This window comes from Rhinolophus sinicus, chromosome 14, assembly GCF_057876585.1.
Source record: "Rhinolophus sinicus isolate RSI-liver-muscle chromosome 14, RSI-T2T, whole genome shotgun sequence".
Taxonomy (NCBI): domain Eukaryota; kingdom Metazoa; phylum Chordata; class Mammalia; order Chiroptera; family Rhinolophidae; genus Rhinolophus; species Rhinolophus sinicus.
Window position 1 is genome coordinate 137,252,638 of NC_142514.1, and position 25,029 is coordinate 137,277,666.

Genomic DNA, 25,029 nt, shown 5'->3' on the forward strand with positions numbered 1-25,029 from the left:
CCTGCGTGGCATGGTCAGGGAAGTGACCGCTGTGCTTTGACAGCTGCTTTTAAGGGAGGAAGCCGAAGGTTTTCTTACCTGCTCTTAAAACTGTGAAACTGTCGAACTCGAAGGACCCCTAAAGAGCGTCTTCGCCAACCACCTCGGTTTTATTAATGGGGCGACTGAGAAGATGGGAGGTGACGGAGGTGCAGCACAGAGGCCGGGATGGTTTAGTGGCAGTAGACTTCCCAAGAGCGAACCAACGTTTGACCTGTGTGAGGAACGGTATGCATCTGGGTCTCCATGATAATCAAGTTAGTTTTCTTCACTTGCCTCATTGTGTTGTGGGTCGTAGTTCTGACCCACCTCATCAGTTTGTTTTAAAAAGCATGAAAACCACGTAGCACAGAGACTAGCATATAGGTGTTCAGCAAGTGCTGGCTGAAAGTTGAAAGAGCAGGTGTGATGCCCAAGTCCAGTTTCAGTTTTGCAAGATGAAGACACTTCTTTCTGGAAATGCATGGTGGTGATGGTTGCACAACAATGTAAATGTACCGTATTTTGCCTTGTATACGTAATGTTATTTTGCAGTGTATACGTAATGCGCACTTTTTTGCCCAAATCTGTGAGGGAAAAATAAGGAAGCGTATTATACATGGACAGTACTAATTCCGTATCTATATAAATGTTTTTAATTCTTTTATTTATGCTTATGAGTTGAAAGTGTAACTCTAGAAATCAATAAAAATATCCGTATGCAAAATAATACCGTGGAACACAATAATCGGTTTTGTTGAACTTACGATGCGCTTGCAACGACAAAGAGTTCTTGGCTTTCTATGATGCATAAATATCATAAGTTTGTTACCGGTACATAAAATTTCTTGTACCTTGTGTATGTTGTTGTGTTTTGTAATTATTTGTTACATAAAATTTGCTGTACCATAATATGTTAAAAAATAAATGCGAAAATTGCTTTATAACACACAAAAGAGTACCTAAATGTAAACAAATACAAATTTGATTAAAAAATTAAAATGAAAGATTTTTTTCCCCTGAAAGTTTGGGCCAAAAACGTAGGGTGCGCATTATACATGGGTGAACATTATACACAGCAAAATACGGTACTGAGTACCACTAAACCACATACTTAAAAATGGTTAAGATGGTAAATTTTATGTGTATTTTACTACAATTAAATAAAAAAAAAATTTTAGGGGATGAGCTATCCAGTTAAGCAAAGACATGGATGAATCTTAAATGTATGCTTATTGCTAAGCGAAAGAATCAAGTCTGAAAGACTACAAACTGTATGATTCTATTTATAAGACATTCTGGAAAAGGGGAAACTATAGAGGCAGACAATAGATCAGTAGGGATTCAATGGGAGAGAAGGGTTGAATAGCTTAAGCAACAGAGGATACTTTATGGTGGTGAAACCCTTTTGCATAATACTGTAATGGTGGGTACATGACACTATGCATTTGTCCAAACGCATAGAACCTTAATGTATGGAAATTTTAAAAATCATTTATGAGCATCCCAAAATGGAATAAAGTAACTATATTATAAATGTATGAACAATCTCATGGAAGGAGATGAGTGAAAAAATACTGACCTAAGTAACTTTGGAAATGATTGGAGTCTATAAAACTAAATGCAAAAGGAACTGTACATCAGCACTGCATTCTAGTTGAAAACTTATACACAGGGGAAAAGGCTAGAATGATCCATGTAGTAATGAATTAGAATTGGAGATTATCACTATGACCTCATGTTTAGCTTAATGTAGAGACAGATGGTTACATACATTTATAGATATGCATATATATGTGTGTGTGTGTGTGTGTGTGTGTGTGTGTATGTGTGTGTGTGTGTGTGTGTGTGTGTATATATATGTGTGTGTGTGTGTGTGTGTGTGTTAGTAGTATATAAACATGTATGTCCTTATTCTGTCAGCTGGGAAGGCCTAGAAAGTAGGATGCCCTGGTAGAATGAGTACACCTGGTGCCCAGATCTTGGTTTCCCATGCCATTCTCTAATAAAAGGAACCAGGGCTCCTTAGAGAAATCGCTGATTCAAGAACTAGGACAGGGGGCTGGCTGGATGGCTCAGTTGGTTAGAGCATGAGCTCTGAACAGCAGGGTTGCTGGTTCGATTCCCACATGGGCCAGCGCCCTCCACAACTAGATTGAAGGACAATGACTTGGAGCTGATGGGCCCTGGAGAAACACACTGTTCCCCAATATTCCCCAATTAAAAAAAAAAAATAGAACTGGGACAGGAAATATACAAAGTGAACCAGGAACATCTTGTAGTGCTAGAAAGTAAAAAAGTCATAAAAAGTTTTTAAAAGATGGAGGTATGTCAAAGGGACGTAGAAGCCAATTGAAAGAGCTGGCCAAAGCTAGACAATTTGAGCAACGAAATTAAAAAAAGGAAGTAGTGTTAGGTTATAGCTCAAAATATAAATTAAATAACCCTGAAGGCATAGTGACATACATAAATAATAGGGTAAATAAATAAATGGGAGAGCATATAAAACTGTCTCATGCAGAAGAATTTTAAATAATGTATGTAGATACTCAGCCTTCAAGGAGGTTGAGCATAGCTCCTCACTTGTTAAGCGTGATTTGTGCACATTGACTTCGTTTCAAAGAGAATAGTATGGAAAGGGGGCAGGGCAGGAAAGAGTAACTTTGCAGTGGAGAAGCCTGACACACATGACTTCATCCAGATGATCAAGGTTAACCTCGACGGTGATGTCATGCTGATAGTATGTATCCTTGGTATGATGTAATGAAAACTTCTGTGGTCTTCTTTCCCAAAACACGTAACCCTAATCGAATCATGAGAAAAACATCAGACAAATCCCAACTGAGAGATGTTCTACAAAATATCTGACCAGTACTCCTCAAAATCATCAAGATCATAAAAAATAAGGGATGTCTGAGAAACTGTCATAGCCAAAGGACCCTAAGGAAGTATGATGACTAAATGTAATGTACTATCTTGGATGGGATCTGGGGACAGCTAGAGGACATTAGGTAAAAATTAAGGAAATCTGAATAAAATATGGAGTTTAGTTAATAACATATTAACATTGGTCTGTTAATTATGACAAATGTTCCTGTAGCAGCAAGGGGCTACGTTTTAAGTGGCCACAGAATTTGGGTGTCGAGTATGCATTCACCACGCACACTGAGACGGAGTTGAGGCAGCAAAACTATTTATTAAGTGAGGCAATAAGTAAGATAGACAGAATAAAGCAAAGTAAGACAAAGAGCAGCAGCGAGTTCTCACCACCCGAAGAGTGTTTCCAAGGCACTGGGGAACCAAGACAGCCTCCCGGCTTCAGGTGTGTCCGGTGAACATCCCCATCGGAGAGTTCCCACTAGGGCTGCCCCAGGACCCTAGTTATATAGGGTTTTATAAATTACCAGTCGGAAAAGAATGCTAGGCCATAGCGATTACAATCAGCAAGCATGGGGACAATGCGTCACAAGTTTCAGGGTAATTAGGGTAGAAGGCAGGAGGACACGATTCTGGCAGTTTCACAGTGTACATAAAGTTACTATGGCCACAGGGCAACCTACGTGATCCTATTCATGCGTTCCACCAGTGAGTCAGCTATTGTTCAACCAGAGGGGCTGGCAAGGCCTTCCTGAGTTTATTCCTGCTGACTGGGGAGTCAATGTCCGGGTGCCACCGGACAGAGCGTTCCCCTGACGCAACAAGTGGAAGGCCCAAAGGGGCACCTAAGTCACATTGTATTTACTTTACAGTTCCCTACTAATATAAGATGTTAATAATACAAGGGAAATAATAATAAGGGAAAACTGGAATTGGGATATATAGGAACTCTGTACTATATTTGCAATTTTTCTGTAAACCTGTTACTTATTTTGTTTTTTTTAATTATAACTATTTTAAGTAAAATTCGTTAAAGTAGTAAAATAATATCACACACAAATAGAAGTTGCTCTTAATGTTTTCTTTTTACTTTTTAGTAAAATTGGAACAGCAGGTGGCTTCTGCAGAACTTGAGTTGGCACCAGTGATTTTAGCAATGACAAGAGATGGTGACGCCCACAGCACCATTTAGGAAGAAAAGGCCTCAGCATAGGACCTTGGTAGCTTTGGGGCAGGCACTTGTGGACACCAGCAGCTGCAGAGTGCTTTGGGCAGGTACCAGAGGCCTATCTGCCCTTTAAGCCTCAACAGAAATGGAGTAATTTCTACCGAGAGCCACGCTGGAGCAGGCTGGAAGAAAATAGTAATGAAGACAAGTCCTCGCAGGTGCACTTCACAGAACAATTTGGGAGAAAGGAAGGATGTTTGACTCTCCTGAATAATGAATGGAAGCAGAGTCAATGAGTTCCTGTTTGGTAACTGTTGTTGCAGCCCTTTCTTTACTGTGAAGGATTCTGTTGCCTGAAAAACGGGATCTATGAAATAACGGGACTTACTGCTAAGGTATCTATAAATCTCTTTAAAATCTCTTAAATATAAAATGTAAAATATAAAAACATAAACTACACACACACACACACACACACACCAAATGCAATTTAATCAGCTGAGTCAACCTGTATTTTTTAAATAAAGGTTATAACTAAGTTAGTATACAGATGCCAGACATCCTTTATACTGTACCTAATCTATTAGAAATACAAACCTCAGCCAATTGGTTTTTCAACTTCCGTTTGTCTCTAATGATGGAACTGGTTTGAATATATGCCTGAATTTCTAGTTTTGAATTGTCTAGTTTTGGACAAACCTGATTCTTGCCAGGATTGTCAACTCTGAATTCCAGTTGTGGGAGCCGCCTCTTTCTGAATTTCACTCCACGTAACTTCCTATTCACTGTTCCCTTTCTGATGCTCAACCAGCTATTTCATCTTTACTCAGCTTCTCTTACAGTGTGTCGTATGATGGGCTCTTCTATATTAAAAGTGAGATTTGTGGTTTTTTGTAGGATTAATTCTTCCCTTATCAGTGGGTTGTGAACATAATCTGCCGAGACACACGCTAACCCCAGAACAAGGCTTGTTCAATGAAGATTATGGACAGAATGACTGATTAATAGGCTGTTATCACCATGGAGTATTCATTCATTGAACAAGTAGTTATTGAGAATCAGGCACCAGCCAGTGTGCTAAGCCCTGTAACACAGCAATGAATAAGTACTATCCCTTTACTCTCAGTGCTTATATTGAGAAAGACAAGATACTATTAAACATGGTTGTGTATTATGCATATTACGATAGGGAAACACTGTATTGTCATCCCATAAACTATGCTTTTTAATCTTTTTGGGGGGAGTCGTAGACCTCTTGAATTTCATCAATGTCCTGAACCCTTGCCTCAGAAAACAAACTTACCCCAAAAAGCTTGCCAATACTTTTAAGTTGTTTACAGATCCTTTGAAGCCCTTCCATGAACTCTGGATTTAGAATTCCTACCCTAGATGGTAAACACCAGCATCAGATGAAACCCGAAGAAGCAGAAATTCTAAAATATATGGAAGGGAAGACAAACTAAGTGTTGAGGAGTAGCAGCAGCAAGAATGAGAAATAAGGTTCTGGAGCTTTGTCTTACGTGTGTTATCACCAGCTAACAAGCATAATAATTAATGTGTCCAGGTATATCTGCTGCTGAGGACCCAACGCCCCACGAAGTGAACTTTGCCCTCCCACAGAAGAACAAGGTAAGAAGCTACAACTCACTCACCTTTGCTCTAGTGCCGTACCAGTACGATGTGTGGTAAGAGGTGCTATAAATGAAAACTCAGCAGGGTAAAGGGGGTAGAAAGTTACTGGGTTTTTTTGTGTGTTTGTGCTATTTCATATAGTTACATAGAATGTCAAAGAAGCCTTCTCTGAAAAGGTGTTATTTGAGTGGAAATGTGGAGAAATAGGGGAGCAAACCACGTGGCTATCTGGGAGAGCCTTTCAGGACAAGGGAGCAACAGAAGGGACGGGAGGAGACCAGTGGGCAGAGCAGAATGAGGAAGGTGGGAGAGTGGTGGAAAATGAGGTCTGAGGGAGCTGAGGCTTGTGTGTCAGGTCTCCCAGGTTGCGGTGAAAGGATCGGGATGAGGGAGAAACAGAATTTGAGGGTACCAGACTCTGACACGATCATAGGATGCTGTCAGTACTGGGGAAACTGCTCAGTGAAACCCAGTGGGAGGTGTTTTTGCATTATAATACCCAGGGCAGCATAAATGCTGAAGTGGAGGGATGGTCAGCCAGAATTGGATAATGCAGAGAGGCTTACCAAGACTTACCTTGCCAAGGTAGGGGCTCATGTGTGTAACTGTGGATACCCCTCTGTGTGTGTGAGGGGGTGGGGATAGGATGGAGCCCAGAAACTGAAAGAACAATGAGAAAAACACTGAGGCAAGTGGATAGAAAACAGAAGACTAGGATAGATTAAGTGGGAAGAGCTTAGAAATAGAGGAAGGGGAGGAGGACCGGGAAAGGGGAAGGGAATGAGGAACTGTTTGTCAAATGGCTACAATTTGCCTGGATCTTTAACATCTATATTTTAATTTGGTTTTAAAGCAATACTAACAAGTGGATGCTATTGTGTCCATTTCACAAATAAGAAATTTTCAAACCCAGAAAAGTTCAGTAACTTGACAAAGGTGACACACGACTATGAATAGTAGGAACTATGAATAGTAGGAAAGGGCAGCTTCATTATTTGTCTTCAGTTCTTACCTATTTTTTTATGTTGCTGTATTGATTCATTCCTAATATTGTATTTGGAGAAACAAAGCGATAGGAAGATAACACAAGGATGGCAAAGTGGCAGGTTGGTTAGAATTTTGTCTACTGGGCTCTCCTCACTGTTGGCTTACGCACCTGGTCTTACAAAGACTGCCACAAGATGGCAGCATCTTACCCCTTTGTTTGGTGGTGGTGGTGGTGGTGGTGGGGCACTCACGCTCTGTGGCCAACAGTTTCAGTACGGAAACACTGAATAAAAAGCAATGTATCTGTTATAGTCCATATTTAGAAAGTGACCCACCTTAACCAAAAATACTTGTTGTGAAACAGAGTAAAAACCCCTAAGTTCACAGAAATACCTCCATTCACAGACATTAGGATCTTGACATTTGCCTCCAAGTAAGCAGGATAAAAAAACCATTTCCAATGTGGTGTAAGAGTTACGTGAAATGGTAGAATATAGTGGTTAAGTTTTCACTTAGGTATCAGAGAGATCTATGTTAAAATTCTGGCTCTGATACTGAGCTACATGGTTTTGGGCAAATGAAAATCTTTCTAAACTCATTTCTTCATCTGTAAAATTCCCATGCCTTAGGTTTATTGTGAATATTAAATAGCACATACAAGAGCTCTCATAAAGAGCTCTTGGTAAAGTGCCTGACATCACTCAATAAATAGTAGCCATTATATAATAATTCTTTTTTTATCTTCCTAATGTTAGAACTATAAAACATGTTAGAAATTATCTAGTGTAATGGTTTTCAACCTTGTATGCACTTTTGAATCAGCTGGAAAGCTTTAAAAATCTGCTGCCTGGGTGGATGGGTGGCTCAGTTGGTTAGAGTGTGAGCTCTGGGCAATGGGACTGCCAGTTCGATTTCCACATTGGCCAGCGAGCTGCGCCCTCCGCAACTAGAATGAAGTCAGTGAGCTGCCGCTCAGCTCCCGGGTGGCCAGCTGGCTCAATTGGTTGGAGCGCTTCCTCTCAACCACAGGTTGCTGGTTTGGCTCCCAAGGGATGGTGGGCTGCACCCCCTGCAACTAACAATGGCAACTGGACCTGGAGCTGAGCTGCACCTTCCACAACTAAGATTGAAAGGACAACAACTTGACTTGGAAAAGTCCTGGAATACACACTGTTCCCCAATAAAGTCCTGTTCCCCTTCCCCAATTAAAAAAAGAAATCTGCTGTCTGTAAGCTGGAGGCATCACATTTCTTGATTTCAAAATATATTACAAAGCCATAATAATTAAAACAATATAGTATGGCCATAAAGACAGACATATAGACCAGTGGAACAAAACAGAGAGCCCAGAATTAAACCCATGCATATGAGTATACAGTCAACTGATCTTCGGCAAGAATATACAATGAAGAAAGGACAGTCTCTTCAACAAATAGTATTGGGAAAACTGGACAGCTACATGCAAAATAATGAAATCGAACCCTTATCTTACACCATGCACAACAGTAAATTCAAAATGGATTAAAGACTTAACTGTAAGATCTGAAACTACAAAAGGTCTAGAAGAAAACATAGGGGAAAAGCTTCTTGACACTGGTTCTTGGCAATGATTTCTTGGGTATGACTCCAAAAGCACAGACTACAAAAGCAAAAATAGACTAGTGGGATTAAATCAAATAAAAAAAATTCTGCATGGTAAAGGAAACAATCAAAAGAATGAAATGGCAATATGGAATGGGAGAAAGTACTTACAAACCATTATCTGATAAAGGGTTAATATCTGAAATACACGAGACTCCTGCAAATCGATAGCAGAAACCCCCAAATAACACGATTAAAAATGAGCAAAGTACTTGAAAAGAAATTTCTCCAAAGAAGATAAACATATGGCCACCAGGTATATGGAATGGTGCTTAACATGAGGGGATCACCAGGGGAATGCAAATCAAAACCACAAAAGATATCACCTCACACCTGTTAGAATGGCTATTATAAAAACAAACAAACGAAAGATAAGAATTGGTGGGGATGGGGAGAAATTGGAATCCTTGTACACTGTTAGTAGAAATGTAAAATGGTTCAGCCGCTACAGAATATAGTATGGAGGTTCTTAAAAAAAATAAAAATAGGATTATGCTACAATCCAGCAATTCCACTTCTGGGTACATATCCAAAAGAATTGAAATCAAGATTCCCAAAGAGAGATTTGCACTCCCATGTTCACTGCAGCATTATTAACCATTGCAGCCAACACATGGAAACAACCCACAGGGCCCTCAACAAATACATAGATAAAGAAAATGTGGTGTATACGTACAATGGAATGTTATTCAGCCTCAATAAAGAAGGAAATCCTACCATTGTAACAATATGGATGAACCTGGAGAACATTGTGTTAAGTGAAATAAGCCGGTCTCTAAAGGATGAATACTGTATGATTCCCTTTCTATGAGGTATCTAAAATAGTCAAAGAGCAGAGAGTAGAATGGCGGTTGCCAGAGGCTGGGAGAAGAGGGAAATGGGGAGTTGTTGTTCAATGGGTGTAAAGTTTCGGTGATGCTAGAAGAATAAATTCTAAAGATTTGTTGTACAGTGCAGTGCCTGTCATTCACAGCACAGTATCATGCATTTAAAAATGGTAAGAGTGTATTAGGTTGGTGCACAGTAATTGCGGTTTTTGCAATTATTTTGAACCTTTTAAACCGCAATTACTTGTGCACGAGCCTAATAGATTTCTTACTAAGCATTCTTAACACACACACACAAAATGGGACACAAGGAAACTTTTGGAGGTGATGGACATGTTTAGTGCCTTGATTGTGGTGATGATATATATCATGGATGTATGCATATATCCAAAGTTGTCAAATTACATTAAATATGTGCCTTTTAAAATATATCAGTTATAGCTCAATAAAGCTGTTTAAAACAAAACAAAACAAAACAAAACAAAACAAAAAGGAAAGAGAAAGAAAAACAAATCTGTTGCCTGGAGTCCCAGCCCCAGAAGTTCTGCTTTTGTTGGCCTGGGATGCAGCATGGTCATTAGAATTTTTTAAAGCTTTCTAGATGATTCCCATATGCAGCCATGGTAAAAAAAAACAAAAAACAAAAACAAAAACAAAACTTCTCTAGAGCAACATCCTCATTTTACAAATGGGAAAGAGAGGCCAAGAGAAAGTGGAAGTGACTTGTCTGGTAAAATGAGATCAGGAACTCAAAGCGAGGTCTCCTGACTCCTCGTCCTGGATTCTCTCTAGCACACAACACTGCCTCAGGCACACTTCCTATGCTTCCACACAAACACTCACCCCCAATCAGTTTGTCTCATGTTATGTTCCCTGAACACCCAGTTCACGCCTGTGTCAAATCCACAGCAATACAAGCTGCCATTGGAATATTTATCGTGTGCCAGACACTGAACAAGCCAATTCACGTGTGTTACCTCTAATCCATACAAGGTTTCGAGGAAGGCCTGAGTATTCCCCTTGTAAGAGGAGGAAGCTGATATTCAGAGACTTTAAGAAACTAGCTGAAGTCACAGCTCAGGAGGAGAAGCCAGAGTTTGATGCAGGTCTGTTGGATTTCAAAGCCCAGGTTCTTTTGCTACATCACTGGCGTCTGTTCCTACCCTACCTTACCTTCTGGGGTTATTTCTTCCTCAGGAACCAGCTCTACTTTCATTCCCTCCCCAAAAGCCCTTCTACCCGACCACAGGGATCTTATTATTTACTCAATGTTCATGTGTCAGGGTCTACCACATGTGGTAACTCATTTTGTCATGTATATGACCTGTTTCCTTCTCCATTAGTCTGGGAAGGAGAGGGAACTTCCTTTAACTGTGTTTCTGTTCTGGTCCTGTAGCTGTGTCAAGATGTGGTAATATTGAAAGCTCATAATACTTAGTCGTTTGTGAAACTCCTCCCCTGGGGATATCTGGAGAAGGGGTTCAGCTGTAGGCCCAAGTGGAGTTGAAAATTTGAACTGAGAAGGAACGAAGCTTTCCTGGGGCTGAGCTTTGTAGTAATGTTTACAGGTAAGCCTCTAGGGGTCAGTAGAAAGCCGAGTTTTGAGAGTGTGAGGCTCCAATGAAATCAAAATCTCAGGCTGGAAGGAGTTTTTCTCATCTTAACTATAAATCATCCCAGAGCTAGAATTCCCTCTCTAACATAACAACGACCATAGCATCATTCCTCCCAGCTCAGAGGCCAGTGACGAAGAGCCCACAGTTTCTGAGGCAGCCTCTTCCATGTTTGGTCAGCCTTGTTAAAATGCTGTTCTTGATTTTATGTAAAACTCTTCCACCTACTGTACAAGGAAATGACGTGCAAATAGCCCATACACTGCATCTGAGCCTAGGCTGGGGAGAAGCCTATTATGTCTGAGTCACGCCCTCCACACCAGATTGTTTGGCCCTCCACATCTTACACAGGATGATGTTGGCACCAGTGGGAGCCCCGCTGCTCTGGACCATCCTGCCCATCAGCCTCTCCCTTCTGGCCTAAGTATTGTCCACTCTCAGAGCATTATGGCAGGAGGGAAGCGAGCAGCACACCTCTGGCAGAGGGCTGTCCTCTCACACCCAGGGATGAAGAGACCCACTCTTTTCAGCAGAGTACAGAGACCTGGAAAGTACGTGTCTTGCTCAGAGAAGGCTCCTTTTTACTTCTGTTCTTCCCAAGGGCTCCTGTCCAATAGCCTGGGCCTTGCTTAGCCAAACCTACTGTCTCTGCTCAGACAATAAAGAGGGATTATTGTACTTTCCGGTCCCAGTTGTATTCTTTAGAAATATGTACAATAAACCCAATGTCTCTTCTGCTAGGGATCTGAAGACAACCTTTAAATTGAAGAAGCAAATAAAGATTACCCCAAATCTCATATCTTAATACAATGATTCCCATCATAATTCATACCCATATGTATATAAGTTTTTCACTTGTAAATCTTTAATAAACATAAGCTAGTATTATAATTCCAAATGTTTTATATTTTGATTTTTTTCACTAAACATTATTTAAAGGTCATTATTTTTATGTAGTTTTCCTAATGACCATGTTTAACAGCTGCCTAATAATCTTAATAATTTTCATTATATATTTAAGGCCTTTAAAGATGAGGTTCAGGGATTACTGACGAGAAAATTCTCTCTTATTCATTATTTAAACAGTCTGCTTAAGCATGGCTTTACTTCTTTTTGTAATATCCATTCAATGTGTTACAACTTCAAGAGTACAGGGAAATATTTTTCTAGTAAGCAGGACATTTTCTTTTTGGTTTTAGTGGGTTTTTTTGTTAGTTTGTTAAAATCAGATTTGCGGTATTGGTATCTCGGGATAATGGCCATGAGTTTAACTGGTGTTTGTTTCTTTTCAAATCCTCAGTGTCCTCATCACTGTTCCTGCTGACTGAGCTCAGGCAAAGCTTCTGAAACCTATGTTATCTAGACTTCAGAGAGTCAGTTACTCTTCAGGGCTTTGCTTTGTGGACACAGGGTCTTCTTGGTAACTGCTTCTTGTTCTTTCAGTTTCTCTTTCTGGCAGCAAGTCAAGCAGTGGAGACCACCGTTCATTTGCTTTTGGTTTGTGTGCATGTTTGTGTGCATGCGTGCACGTGCAATCTTAACTGCGTTTCTTCTTCAGTATAAAGGTTGTATTGAGACATGTGATGAACATGCAAGTCATTTAGTTGATACTGGTGTGTAAACCTAGCTGATAGTTCATCCTTCACATCACCTGATTTATAACTAGCTACATACTCAGGTTTTATAGCTATATACTCAGCATTCTGTATGCATTTTATGGGGGAAATATATAATATAGTGATATATGACTATTTGGGGGTTCTCGAAGTTTTTGGATGATATCCCTCAAAACTGTCAAGGTCTGTCGTTCTACAGTTATACTCAATTATTTCCTGCCTCTGTGTCTTTAGTTTTACTGTTAAAATCTGTCTATCCTTCCCCCATAGCCAACTAATAAAATTTTGTTTAACAAATGTATTGCCTCTCTCAATGAAGTTTTCCCTGATTATTTTCTGTTCACATACTCTCTCCCTGCTTTGACCTTCCTAGAATTTCATTTGTACCTTTTTGGATGAAAATAAAATTTGTACTTTTTAAATTTTAGATGACCTTGTATAATAATGATCTGTGTACTTTATTGTGATTCTACCTCAGGTTATATCATTTTCAGGGTACATCTGTCTTATTCATCTGCGAAGCCTCCCCTCAGCATCTGTCCTACCCCCACAAAGCCCAGGACATTGCCCTCCACGTGACAGGGCCCAATAGGTATGTGTTGAGTTGAAGTGGGTTAATGGTTGCTTCTATTGTAGCAAAGTAAGTAGACATCTTGTAGATGATAGTTTTTGCTGGATGTTACTAGTACTTTTGATAGTCACTATAAATAAAACGAGATTGCTATGTTTGGATAATCTGACCTGGGGAAATATGAGAGCCCAACAGCTGTTCCAATGTTAATGTTTAATATCCTTTTCATCTTCTAATTTGACAGTTTTTCTTAACCTGGTCCATGCTGTTACAGTGCCCTCCTTTTTATCCCCTTTCTCAGTATATTGTGTTGAAATCTCAGAAAAAGTAGTACACATGCTGTCAACATCCTATTGGTTCAAATTGTCCAAATGGAGACTTGATTTAAATAGTCTTTCTCCTATTCAATTTACCAATTTAGTAATTGTGTCTTAGCCCAAATTCTCTATGTTATAGAGCCTGGGGTCAAGATTAAACTGCTGATTCTTTTTATGTGGGTTTGGGGAGGGTACAAGCTTAGGAAGGTAAAAGAGAAGAAAAAGGCGAGACAAGCAATGCAGTGTGATGTGTTATGCCGCCTCTGCTTCCAACAAGCCATGAGGAGAAACAGCAGCCAACTTAGCAGGTAGAATCTTTGAGCCATAGGGGTTCTGTGTCACGGTCGCAGGGAGGAATCACAACCTTGAAATAGTCTGTGGAAGGGGAAAAGGAGAAAAATGCATCTGTTTACCTCCCTTCTGTTTCCCATATCCCATTTGTTGCTGTTTGCCCCACTAGAAGGTAACTCTCCTGCACGTTCACCATACACCTTCCACGGTGTGTCCCCTGGCTCATTGATATCAGCTCCAGAAGAAAGATTGTATGTATGCCCGGTGATACAGCATTTCGTCCTATCTGAGAGCGGAGGAGCAAACCTATGCAGATGGGAGGGTGTGCAAGTCAGGCAGCTCTGGGGCTTCACTTCTGATTCTAGGGAACTCAGCAGAGGCAGCCGCGGGTCCGGGAGGGGGGTGGGGCCTTTGGAGGAAAGGAAGCAGTTTAGGGGAATAAGGTTGTGTGCCATACACAACACAAGCAGGTATCACCCTCACTTTTCTACAGCAATTGCTTCCTGGAGTTTCTCAGCAAGAGCTTGACAGATCCAGAGGGTACTTTCTAGTATTGAGCTTGAGGGCGGTTTTGCTCCTTTGGACACTATTGATCACTCTCTCCCTGAAACTCTATCCTCCCCTTATTTTCCTGATTAACAGAATAGGTTCTGTTCCTACTTCTCTGACTGTGTCTTCTTAAGGACTTCTTCTTTCTTCCATCTCTTAAAATTAGATATCCTTTGTAGTTCCATTTTCAGCCTTCTTGGATTCTTACTCTCCACACTTAGCTGTGTTCTATGCGCTGATAATTACCAAATCAATATCTACAACCCAACTCTCTCTGCCCCAGATCCATGTATATGATGGCTTACTTGTCTCTGCCTAGGTGTCGCCTCAGGATATCAAACTTAACATTCCTCAACGTGAGCTCATCTTCTATCCTCTCTTCCAACCCCCACCAAACCTGCTTTTCTTTCTGTAGCCCTGTCTTGGTAAATGTCACCAAACCAAGAACCTAGCAGTTCTTTATTTCCTTCAGATTTCGTAGCCAATGAGTCACTATTGATCTTCCCTCCTCAATATCTTTCAGATCCAGACCTCTTCTCTGTTTCCACTACCACTGTTTTATTTCAGAACTGTGATCACTCCCTAAATGTGCTCTCTGCCTTTGACTTTGCCTCCTTTCAATCTATTTTCCAAATTAAACCTGCAGTTTTAGTTTTAAAAGGAAAATTTCCATCACCAAATAAGGTTTACTCCATGGATGTAATAAAAGACCAATGTTAAAGTTACCTATTTATAAAATTTATGACATCAGTGTATCAAAGGAGAAATATAATATGATCATCTTAACAGAACGCTAAAAATTTTTTGATAAAAATCAACATACATTTTTGATTTTAGAAAATCTTAATTAACATGTTAATATGTTAAGGAATGTTGATTTTAAACCAATATCCAATATTATACTTAGTAATAAAACATTAGAAACCTTTCCGTTACTATTAACAATTTGACTATCATTACCAGTATTTAACATTATTCTGAAAGTGTTAATCAATGCAATAATAAGAAAAAGAAATGAGGGAGGTATAAATATTTGATAGGAAGAGAAAAATTATCATTATTTGAAGATTATATGGTTGCTTGAAAAACTTTTAGAACTAATAAGAGAGTTCAGAAGGTTTGCCAGTTATGACAGAAATATTTTAAAAATAATAGCTTCCTTGTGTATTGGCAATAATTAGTTAAGAAAAATAATGGAAAAAGAACCTATATATCATGGCAATCAAAAATAATCAAAGCACCTAGTAAGAAACTTAATGATAAATGTGCCAATCTATAAAACTTTACCATGGAATGTAAAGATTTGAATAAAGGAAGAGTCATTCTACATTCTATATGTACTGGGAGATTAAATATTATAAAGATATTAATTTTCCTCCATCCAAGCCTACAAATTTAACAAGATCCCAATAAAAATACCTGGAACTTTTTTTTTAAGACTGTGAAAGAAATCTATTTTAAAGTTTATTTAGAAAAAATTTGCACAGGTTTTCAGTGATTCAGAATGCTCTACTGCCTTTTCCTTAAGACAGTATTGAAATACCCTCCTGCTGTGCCCCTTTCCTCCCTTATATCCTTAATAATCCTAATATATAACATGGCACTGTCTACAATAATAAAGAATTGGAAACAACCTAAGTGTCCAAAAATAGGGGATGCATGCAGCCACTTCAAAAGAGGAAGAAGAATATTTAGGAACAAAAAATATTCATGGAAAGATATTTAAAATAACAAAGCAATAACGGAAATGCAGCCAGTACGTGGAAAGAAGGGGTTAGTCTGACAACCCAGAACTAGAGTTCTGATGGGAGGGACTGCTTTGAATTAGTAAAATATCTTAGAATCTCTTTGTAGTTTGGAGCAAAGAAAAAGGGGTGCTGAATTGCCTGGTGCAAGAGGGAATGGGAATTAGAAATGAGTGTTTTGGAGTTCACAGCTAGAAGAGGTTGAATTTGGAAAATGAAAAAGATATGGAGGAAAGGAGAGAGGCTAGGCAGCTGGAGCTGCTGTAGTGCCATGTGGAGAAATGGCCAATGAGAGTTTTCCAGTGTGAGAATGCCTAATGGACTCCTAAAAGAACTCTATTCTCAGTTTCAAGTTGTTCTCCAAGTTTTTTTTTCCTTCCATATAAGCCATCTTCTTTTGCCCCCAAATCTCTCCTAAAAGTTTGCTAACATACCACCTTGTTTAGCACCTTATCTGTGGGGAGAGAAGGGATTGGGGAATTATAGAAGGGACAATGTGTCCAGGAGGTGAAATGAGGGGTGGGAGTCAAGGCGAAAAATCAGAGCTAGAGGTGATCAAAAGCAACATACTCCCACCCCATTCCCACCTCCAAAAAATCCCCAGAACCCTCAGAGATATTGGTAGGGACTTGGGTTTCCTGCCGTTTATGGATAGGGGTTTGAGCAGAATTCTTTTATATCTCAGAAGCTGGGAAGACTTCAGAAGGTTGGAGGACCCTGTAAAGTACATGGGGGATGGGGTGGGGAAACTGGGAGAAAACTGTTCAGAAGGATACGCAGCCTCCAAAAATTACTTACGATTCTAAGATTATGAGTAATATTTATTTTTCTCTTTTGCTCCTCTGTATTTTGATTCTTCTAGAGTGAATCTATATTACTTGTATCATTTTTAGAAAGAAAAATGTACTGAGGGAATAGGTAATCTGTAAGCAGAAAGCTGATTGGTGATTGCCAGGGGTTGGGGGAGGGAGGTCGGGGAGTGCCGGCTTATTGGGCATGGGTTTCCTTGGGGGTGATGAAAATGTTTGAGAACTAGATAGAGGTGGTTGTTGTCCAGCATTGTGAAGGTGCTAAATGCCCCTGAGATGTTCACATTAAAATGATTTCTTTTATGTTATTTGAATTTCACCTCAACAGAGAAAAAAGAAAAAAAATCTGCAGAGGAAAACATATACAGCATAAGTTAGAGTCTGTCACTCTTCTACTTAAAATCCTTCAGGGACCTCCTACTCTTTAGCATGGCAGCCAAGGCTCTTCACGTCTAGCTCTGCTGCTGCTCCACCACCCCTCCCTAGAAACCTTCCTCTCCAGCCACACAAAGCCATGTGCAAAGCCATCTGAAAGGGCCTATTCTTTCCTGCCTCCATGCCTTTGTGTGGGTTTTCTTTTCCTGGAATGCCCTTCCTCTAGTTACTTTCCACTTCAAAAGTCACCTAAACATTTCCTCAAACATCACCACCACACATTTGCTTTGTCTTGTCCTGTGAGCAGCTTTCCCCGATCCCATAGTCTAAGGGTGCCTCTTTCCTGTACCCCAAGAACCTTCTGGACATTTCTTTATTAGTTTTATCAGTGTAGGTGATTGTGAACCCTGGGAGGACAGGGCCTGGGCCTTCCCCTGTCTGTATCCTCAGAACCTGGCCCAGGACAGAAGCCACAGTGAATGTGGCGTGAGTAAGAACAGACTTAGAATCACTGAAAGGAACAGCGTTTTCTAACATAAAAGGTAGTTACCCTGGGCATGAAATTGAAAATGATTCAGAGATGTTTAAATGGCTTTTATCGTAGAGCAATGGGAGAGCTTTTCTTTCTTCTTACTTTTTATGAACTATTTAGGAATTGAAACATAGACGAAAATTCCCAATAACAGGTTAATAAAAATGTCAATCTAAGTAGCAAAATAGTCCCACATGGGGCATAGAGGGTTGCAGAATATTGACAGTCCTAAAAATAGGCTTAAAAGTCAATTACTCTTGGGGGGGGGAGAAAAAAATAATAATAATAATAAAAAAAATATATATATATCTCATGATGGGTAATAGATAAAAGATTTGTGGGGGGTACCTTGCCCCAAAACTAAGATATAGCATTGCTATCTTAGGATGGTGTTAAAAAACACAAACCTGTCTTAATAGGATTTTACATGAATCTAAGCCCCTAATGAGATAATGGATCTAGGCAAAAATCATCAATGGCTGCCAAAACTATTAGGTGAAAGGTTGATGTGGAACTTTATAATGGATGTATTAGGCTGGCAACACCTGAACCTACCCTTCAATCTTAATGTTATTAAAAGTGGGACAGCCAGGCATTAATTACCTCCTGATAAATGCAGTAGGAAGTACACATCACCATTTAAGAACTAGACATGCCAAAAGAACTGACCCTGAATTTACCAAGTCTCTAAGCACCAGATTGTGAGAAATATAAAGGATAGAGAAGCATGTTAAACGACACCATAAGGATATATGAAATCAAATGAAGAAGATGGGAAATTCTACAAGACAAATGACTCAGTTTCTCTATTTATTAAATAAGTCATATGAAGAAAAAGAGGGGGAAATTATAGATTGAAGGAGACAAAGGCTTAAGAGATATAAATTTGAATAAATTTAAAACATATATTTTTGAGATAATCTGGGAAAAAAAACATGGATTGGATATTGCTCATACTAAGGAATTATTGTTAAGTTTTATTATGTGTACTAATGATATTTATCACAACATCATGTTTTTTAAAGTCTTTGTTTTTAAATAATGCATTTATTTTTATTGAGGAATGATTACATACAAAAAATTCACAGCTCTTCAGTGTATAGCTTGGTGAATTTGTACTATGTCTACCTCTATCTAACATCCTCTAATATTGTATAACAAGACATACAAGATTTCCATCGTCCGCGAATGTCCCCTCAGGCCCCTTTCTAGACATAACCACCACTCTGACTGCTGTCAACAAGAAAAATAATTTCTTCTAAAATATTTAAGACATAATTTCTTTTAGATTTCCCCCCACTAAATCTGGTTGGCCTGTTTCTTTAGCACATATAACTAAGTCCAGGCCCTGGGCCCAGCACTGTGTAGACATGAGCCTTCCCCTGGAGAGGCAAATTAGGCAGATAGATAATTAAACAAAATGGGTAATACCATATAAAGAGTCCTTATTTTCAGAGATTGAAATATTTATGGTGAAATGATATGATATCTTAAATTTGCATTAAAAGGCTTCAACTGTGTGTGTGGGGGTAGATGGAACAATGACAGAATATTAATAATCTTTGACGCTGGATGATAATGAGCACATGAATTCATTATACCATCCCTTCCCCTTTTGTGTATGTTTGAAAATTTCCATAATAAAACGTTTCAAGGAATAAACTTAACATTCAGACATATGGCCAGTGCCAATATGTCCATCTATGAACCAGGACTGTGTTATAAGAGTCGGCGTTATCGGACCAATGGGAAATCTTGGGCCTTGGAGTCAGAAAGGCCTGGGTTTCAATCCCAGCTCTGCTACTTAATATCCCTGTTACTTCAGGCAAGTAATTTCTCAGAATCTGTTTTCTCATCTGTAAACAAGAATAATATTACCTACTTCAGAAGTTTGGAGGAACAAGTGAGATAATATACGAAGTGTCCATCACATGCCCAGCACAGCATAAATACTCTATAAATGTTAACTAGCTTATCCTAATCCAGTGATTTATTTCCTTTATTTTTAAAAATAAATTTAAATAATACCAGAGTTCATGAAGTAAAATATAAAATTCCCCCAATTTCACTCTCCAGAGGAAGGAACCCCTGTTAACATTTTGGTGTTGCAATAGAATAAAATAATCAGTCTTTCTGACTCCATCTTCCTTGAGCCTGCCCAGGTCCCCTAACATATCAGTTAGCGACTTCTGCTTACTTCCGCGCATAGGTATGCTAATCATTAAAGGAATCTCACCTGTAGCCTAGGAATTACTGAAACAACCTCCCTGCTCCAAAAGGAGATAAGGAAGGTATGTACAAAAATAATGATTGTTTATCAAAAGATTTATAGGAACCTTGTGACTGGGACCACAGCAACTGGAGTTTGTTGACCAAAAGAAAAGAAGTTTCACCATCCCCTTTGGACCCTTGCTGACATCCAGAGATCTGCGGTCATCAATCACCTCCTGACCTCAAACCCTTCCCTCCTTCCCATGGCATGAAAGAAGCCTGAATTCTGTACTTTTTCAAGATGGTTCTTTAGGACACTTGTCCCCATCTTCTCGGCTTTCTGGCTTCCCAAATAAGGTCACTTTCCTTGCCATGATTCCTTGACACTCAACGTATTGGCTGTCATGCAGCAAGCAGTTCGATCGTTTATTCAATTACAGTGTTGCTATCTTTCCAGCCTTTTTCTTTAAATCTATGAATATATACAGGTATATGCATCCACATACACACCGTGTGGATTTTTTTAAAACAAAAATGGGGTCATATATTGTATATTATTCTGCCATTTACTTTTCCACATTAAAATATCTAATGTTTCTTTTTTTTGTCAGTTTCTGTGTCTGTATCCATGAGATTCAATAAGTAATGCCATGCATATGTCTTTGCTCCCTGACCTGAGCCTTTCTGTGAGCTAGAATCCTACAGCAGAATTGTTAGGTCAGAGAGTACATGTAGGGTACATATCTGGATCGTACTATAAAATGATCCTACTGCTCTTCCACAAGTTATTGAGTTATCCTCACGTAAGACCTCAATATTATCTGTGTTCTATACATTTCTAAGTTGCATGCTGAGAGATACTGTCCTTTCTGGTACCACTTATTTCTCAACAAGCACTGAAAGTGTTTCAGAGAATACATGTGTTTGATTAGCAAAAATCAGCCTCATGGAAAATAGTCAGGCTCCATTCTGCTGTTTGTTCTGTGAGAGGAGAGTGCGCAGCGTGCTGTGTTCAGGGCTGAATGTAGTGGCAGGTTGGATAAAATAAATAGGAGTCCTAGTTTTCTTTGTGAAACGCCAGTGAAGATTATGTGAGGCAGGATCCTGAAAGAAAGCGGGGTTGGGGGGGCGGGATAAAACCTCCTCTCAAAAGAGGTCCCAGCGGATGGCAGGATGGCAGCCGTGAAAAGGTGGATGAGAAAAGAAAGGGAAAGGAAATTCTACTTCAATGCCCTGGAGAGTTCAAGGTCTCACTTTTCCCTCTTGTTGGTTGTTCTAGTGACTTTTAGAGAGCACAGTTCCAGAGAAGGGTAGTTTCAAAAGGAAAAGAAATCCAAATGGAATCCGGTTCATCCTTACTTATGTAAGAGCACCTGTCATGTGGTGTACAATAGTCCCAGGCAGAAGTCCTAAGAAAGGTCACTTTGTAAACCATCTTTCTGCTGGGGGGAGGTCAACAATTGTCCTTTGTCCATGAAGCCCTCCCATTGTCCTGCCATGGAGTTGCTGGTCCAAATCACTGTAGTAAGGTTTGGGCAAGAAGAAATTATTCCATTGTCTTTTAGAAATTAGATCAATGAGGGTGATGTCATTCATGGCTTTCCTTGGGTCCCGGCTGTTCCAGATCTAGGAAATCACGTGCTGCCCCATTACTGCATCTATTCCTCTAGATCCGTAAGCAATATGTCACATAGAAAATGACTTGTGTCAAATGAGAATCTACTTAAGTTCCAAAAGGCTTGACTTTTTTTTTTAGGGGAAGTGAAATCAATATACATATATATTTTTTTAGTGACTTCTGAAACAATGCCTGTAAAAACAAATAAATAAATGCCCTTGGACTTAGGGGTAGGTTTTAGTTAAATCCGGGTTACTAGCGCAATAAAATATGGAAAACATTTCATTGTATTTGACCTCCAAAACACGACTGGTCTCTAATTTCTTTTTTAGCCCTGAATCAAAGCCCTCCGCCAATCCACAGACACGATGGCCACAGCATGCAGCCAGAGGGTGACCCTTAACGTAGACGTCCTCCTTGATTTTTCTTTGACAGGTAACTATTTCGACAAATATTCAATGTGCGAGGTACTGTCCTGGGTCCTAAGGATAAAGCAGACACAACAATAAAAATCCTTGCCTTTGTGGGTTTATATGCTCACAGGGACGCTTCATTCATCCATTCACTCATTTATTCAACAAGCTTTTTTTTTTTTATCTTCTAATATGACTCCGGCCCTAAGCCTGAGCAGCGCTTTATCCCTGCCCTCAGAGTTCAGTGGGAGAAATAAGACATGGCCCCATTCCTCCCCCACCGTCCCCTATATAGAGAATAAAGAAAAGGGGCACATCGTTCAGCTTGAGTGGTTCAAAGAAGGTTTCTGAGAGAAGATGACAAATAAGATGAGAGTGGAAGAATGAACTGAGGAGGGAGAAGGGCAGTCCAAGTCGTGATGAGACAGAGCCTAAGGCCTGGTTCAGAGGAGATTCATGAATGAATGAAACCTCCCCAGGAGAACGTGGACTCCATGAGGCATGTCCTGGGAACTGCAAGTCCTTTCCTGTTGCTGGAGTTTAAAGTGTGTGGGGACAAGGGGCAGACGGTGGGGCTGAGGAAGGAGGCAGGGTCTGGACGTGAGATAGGCCTGGCTAAGGAGCCTTGTACTGATGACAGTTACAAAATCTGTGGCTCACTTTAAACAGCAATGTGACATGGTCTGATTATGTTTTATTTTCTTAATAAAAGTGTATTTTTAAAATTACACAAATGATATATGTTTATTTTAGATGACTAGTGTCTTTTTGTGGGAGCAGTGATTTCGTTATGCTGTATCTGTAACTGGTAACGTTGCTCATCTCTGCATCGCAGTGGAAGAACCTTCCTCATTGGATCTGACACGCAGACGGTTCTCAGTTAAGATTTGCTGTTGTTAAAATTCCATGGACACTGGTGAGGTGCAGCCATCTTAAGCAAGACCATGATCTGGCGCAAATATGCCATTCTGAGAAACTGGAGCTTCACCACCTAACTGGGAATATTTAACAATTCCCACAGCCACCTCATTGCCACTATATTTCTTAAATCTTCTGTCTGTTTTAAATATTTAAAAAAATACTTCTATTGTGGAAAAATTCAGATATTAATGTACATAAAAGTAGAAAGGATAGTATAATAGATCCTCATGCACCCGTCACCCAACTTCAACAATTAATAACTGACAGCCCATCTTATCTCATTTATATCCTTCCCTCTCCCTAACTATTACGTTATTTTGAGGTAAATCCCAGACATCGTGTCTTTCTGTGTGTATCTCTGAAAGATAAAAACTTGTTTAACAGCACATGCACAATTATTACACTTAACAATATAAAGAATTATTCTTTACTGTCCTCAAATGTACAGTCAGTGTTCAAATTCCAGTTGTCACATTTTTTTTTTTAAGTTGGCTTATTTGAATCATGACCTAAACAAGATCCACATTTGTGTCGGGTTGATGTTTCTTAGGTCTCCTTTAACCAATTGGGTTCTTTTTCTTTTTTTTCTTTTCTTACCTTCCTTGCTATTTAACTGTGGGCTCTTAAGCAGAATGGAGAAGTTTGAAAACAGCAGTTTAAGGACGCCATTTTCCTTCATGTTCACCTTCATGGTTTTTTTTTTTTCCTAATCCTTGATAATTTTTAAGGTAAAAGAATTGTATATCATTATTGTAAAACATTCTTTTAATTTGCAGAGCATGTCTGTTGTTGCCTGCTTATTTTTAGCCTATCGGCTTTATCCAAGTGTTGAGATACATGGTGATCGCATCATACACCAAAATGAATTCTAGACGGAATAAAGGGTTACATGTAAATAAATAAAACCATAAAAAACTAAAATATAATATTGAACATATTTTTAGAATGGGAGGATGTAATCTAAACAGAAAAGCAATGGAAGATATCACAAAGAAAAATATCAGTGGAATTGAATATATGCTAATTTAAAACTTTTTGGTCAACAAATACAAAATGAAAGGACAAATGATACACTGGGGAGGGAAAACACTTGCCATCTATGAGAGATAAACGGGTTAATAGCCTTAATGCATGTGACCTGGTCTAGCCTGCCACTGGGTCTTGATTATCTGGAAGTTGTTTTCTCAGGATCTCCTGCTCCAGTTATTGACTTGAGGGTGAGATTTTTACATTTAGTCCTTCCATTCTGTCTGACTCAGAAGCTCTGCTGGGCCACCGCTGACCTCATTCCCACTACCGATGTCTGGCCCTGTTCTTCCCCTCCCGCAATCAGGCAAACACCCTCTACTTCTTCTGACTGACTATATTCCGAGGGGTTTCCTGAAGAAGAGCTGCTGGGCCCCTAATGAGTCCATTCTTTTCATTGTATCACAGTCCTTTTTATCCGAGAACTCAAGAACATACTTAGGATGAAGGAAGAAGGATGAAAGGGCAAGGCAGAGAGTGACCAGGTCCTATGGTATCTAAAACTATACCCACTCTGACTCCCAGGATCTACTGCATGAATTATTTCCTGATTGTAAGTGACAGAAGCTGATGCTGACAGATTAAGCAGGGAAGGGTTTTATTCAAAGAATGTTGGGTAGCTCATGGTATTGTTGGGAAGACAGGAGGAAACAATTTTGAGGCTAAGTTTCCAAGAAAATCACCCCAAATTATGCAGCACAATTGGCCTAATGGGAAAACAGGCTGCTGCCCCATCACCACTCAGCAGCTATGTGCTGCCAGGAGCTCAATCTCACTGCAACCACAGCTGACAAAGGCATCAATGCCACTTCTGCATCAGGAACTCAACCTTACAGACCATTCCAGTCTCCTCAAACCACGCGGCTCTGCTACCATCCTCACCAGCAGAAAAGTGCACTATGCAATCTTTCCCTTCTCATTATGCCCTTCTTCACCACAATCGCACACAGATGTTTCTGATTAGAAGAGTGCGAGTCACGTGCCTGTGTCCTAGCTGCAAAGGAGGGGGAGAGGGAACGAGTCTTCTGCCTTCTATTGTAACTTGGTGGGACGAAGAAAGGGAAAACTCTCCTAACATCAGAAGTGTGTTCAAAAGACACTGGGTACCAAAAGAATCAGGACAAATGTCTACCAGAATGAATGACTTAGGTTAAGTATGACGGGGTTGGTTTCTTTTAAGAAAAGAAATATACCTACTGATTAAAATATGAAGTTATATACCCACAAGGCTTTATTTCATGTAGACATTATTGTTATATATTATATTTTTTA

The 25,029-nt window shown here is 39.6% G+C and overlaps 1 long non-coding RNA gene across 7 annotated transcripts; it reads left to right on the forward strand.

Moving 5' to 3' along the window:
* On the forward strand, window positions 1–23,551 carry LOC109444774 (uncharacterized). 7 transcript variants are annotated; one of them, XR_016018739.1, is made up of 6 exons: window positions 1–267; window positions 3,993–4,458; window positions 5,628–5,692; window positions 12,874–12,971; window positions 21,730–21,832; window positions 22,646–23,551. It is a non-coding gene; the product is annotated as an uncharacterized LOC109444774 (long non-coding RNA). The 7 variants fall into 7 exon arrangements; XR_012497473.2 differs by lacking the exon at window positions 22,646–23,551 and adding an exon at window positions 22,106–22,609; XR_012497474.2 differs by lacking the exon at window positions 12,874–12,971.
* Window positions 23,552–25,029: the final 1,478 nt, after the last annotated feature.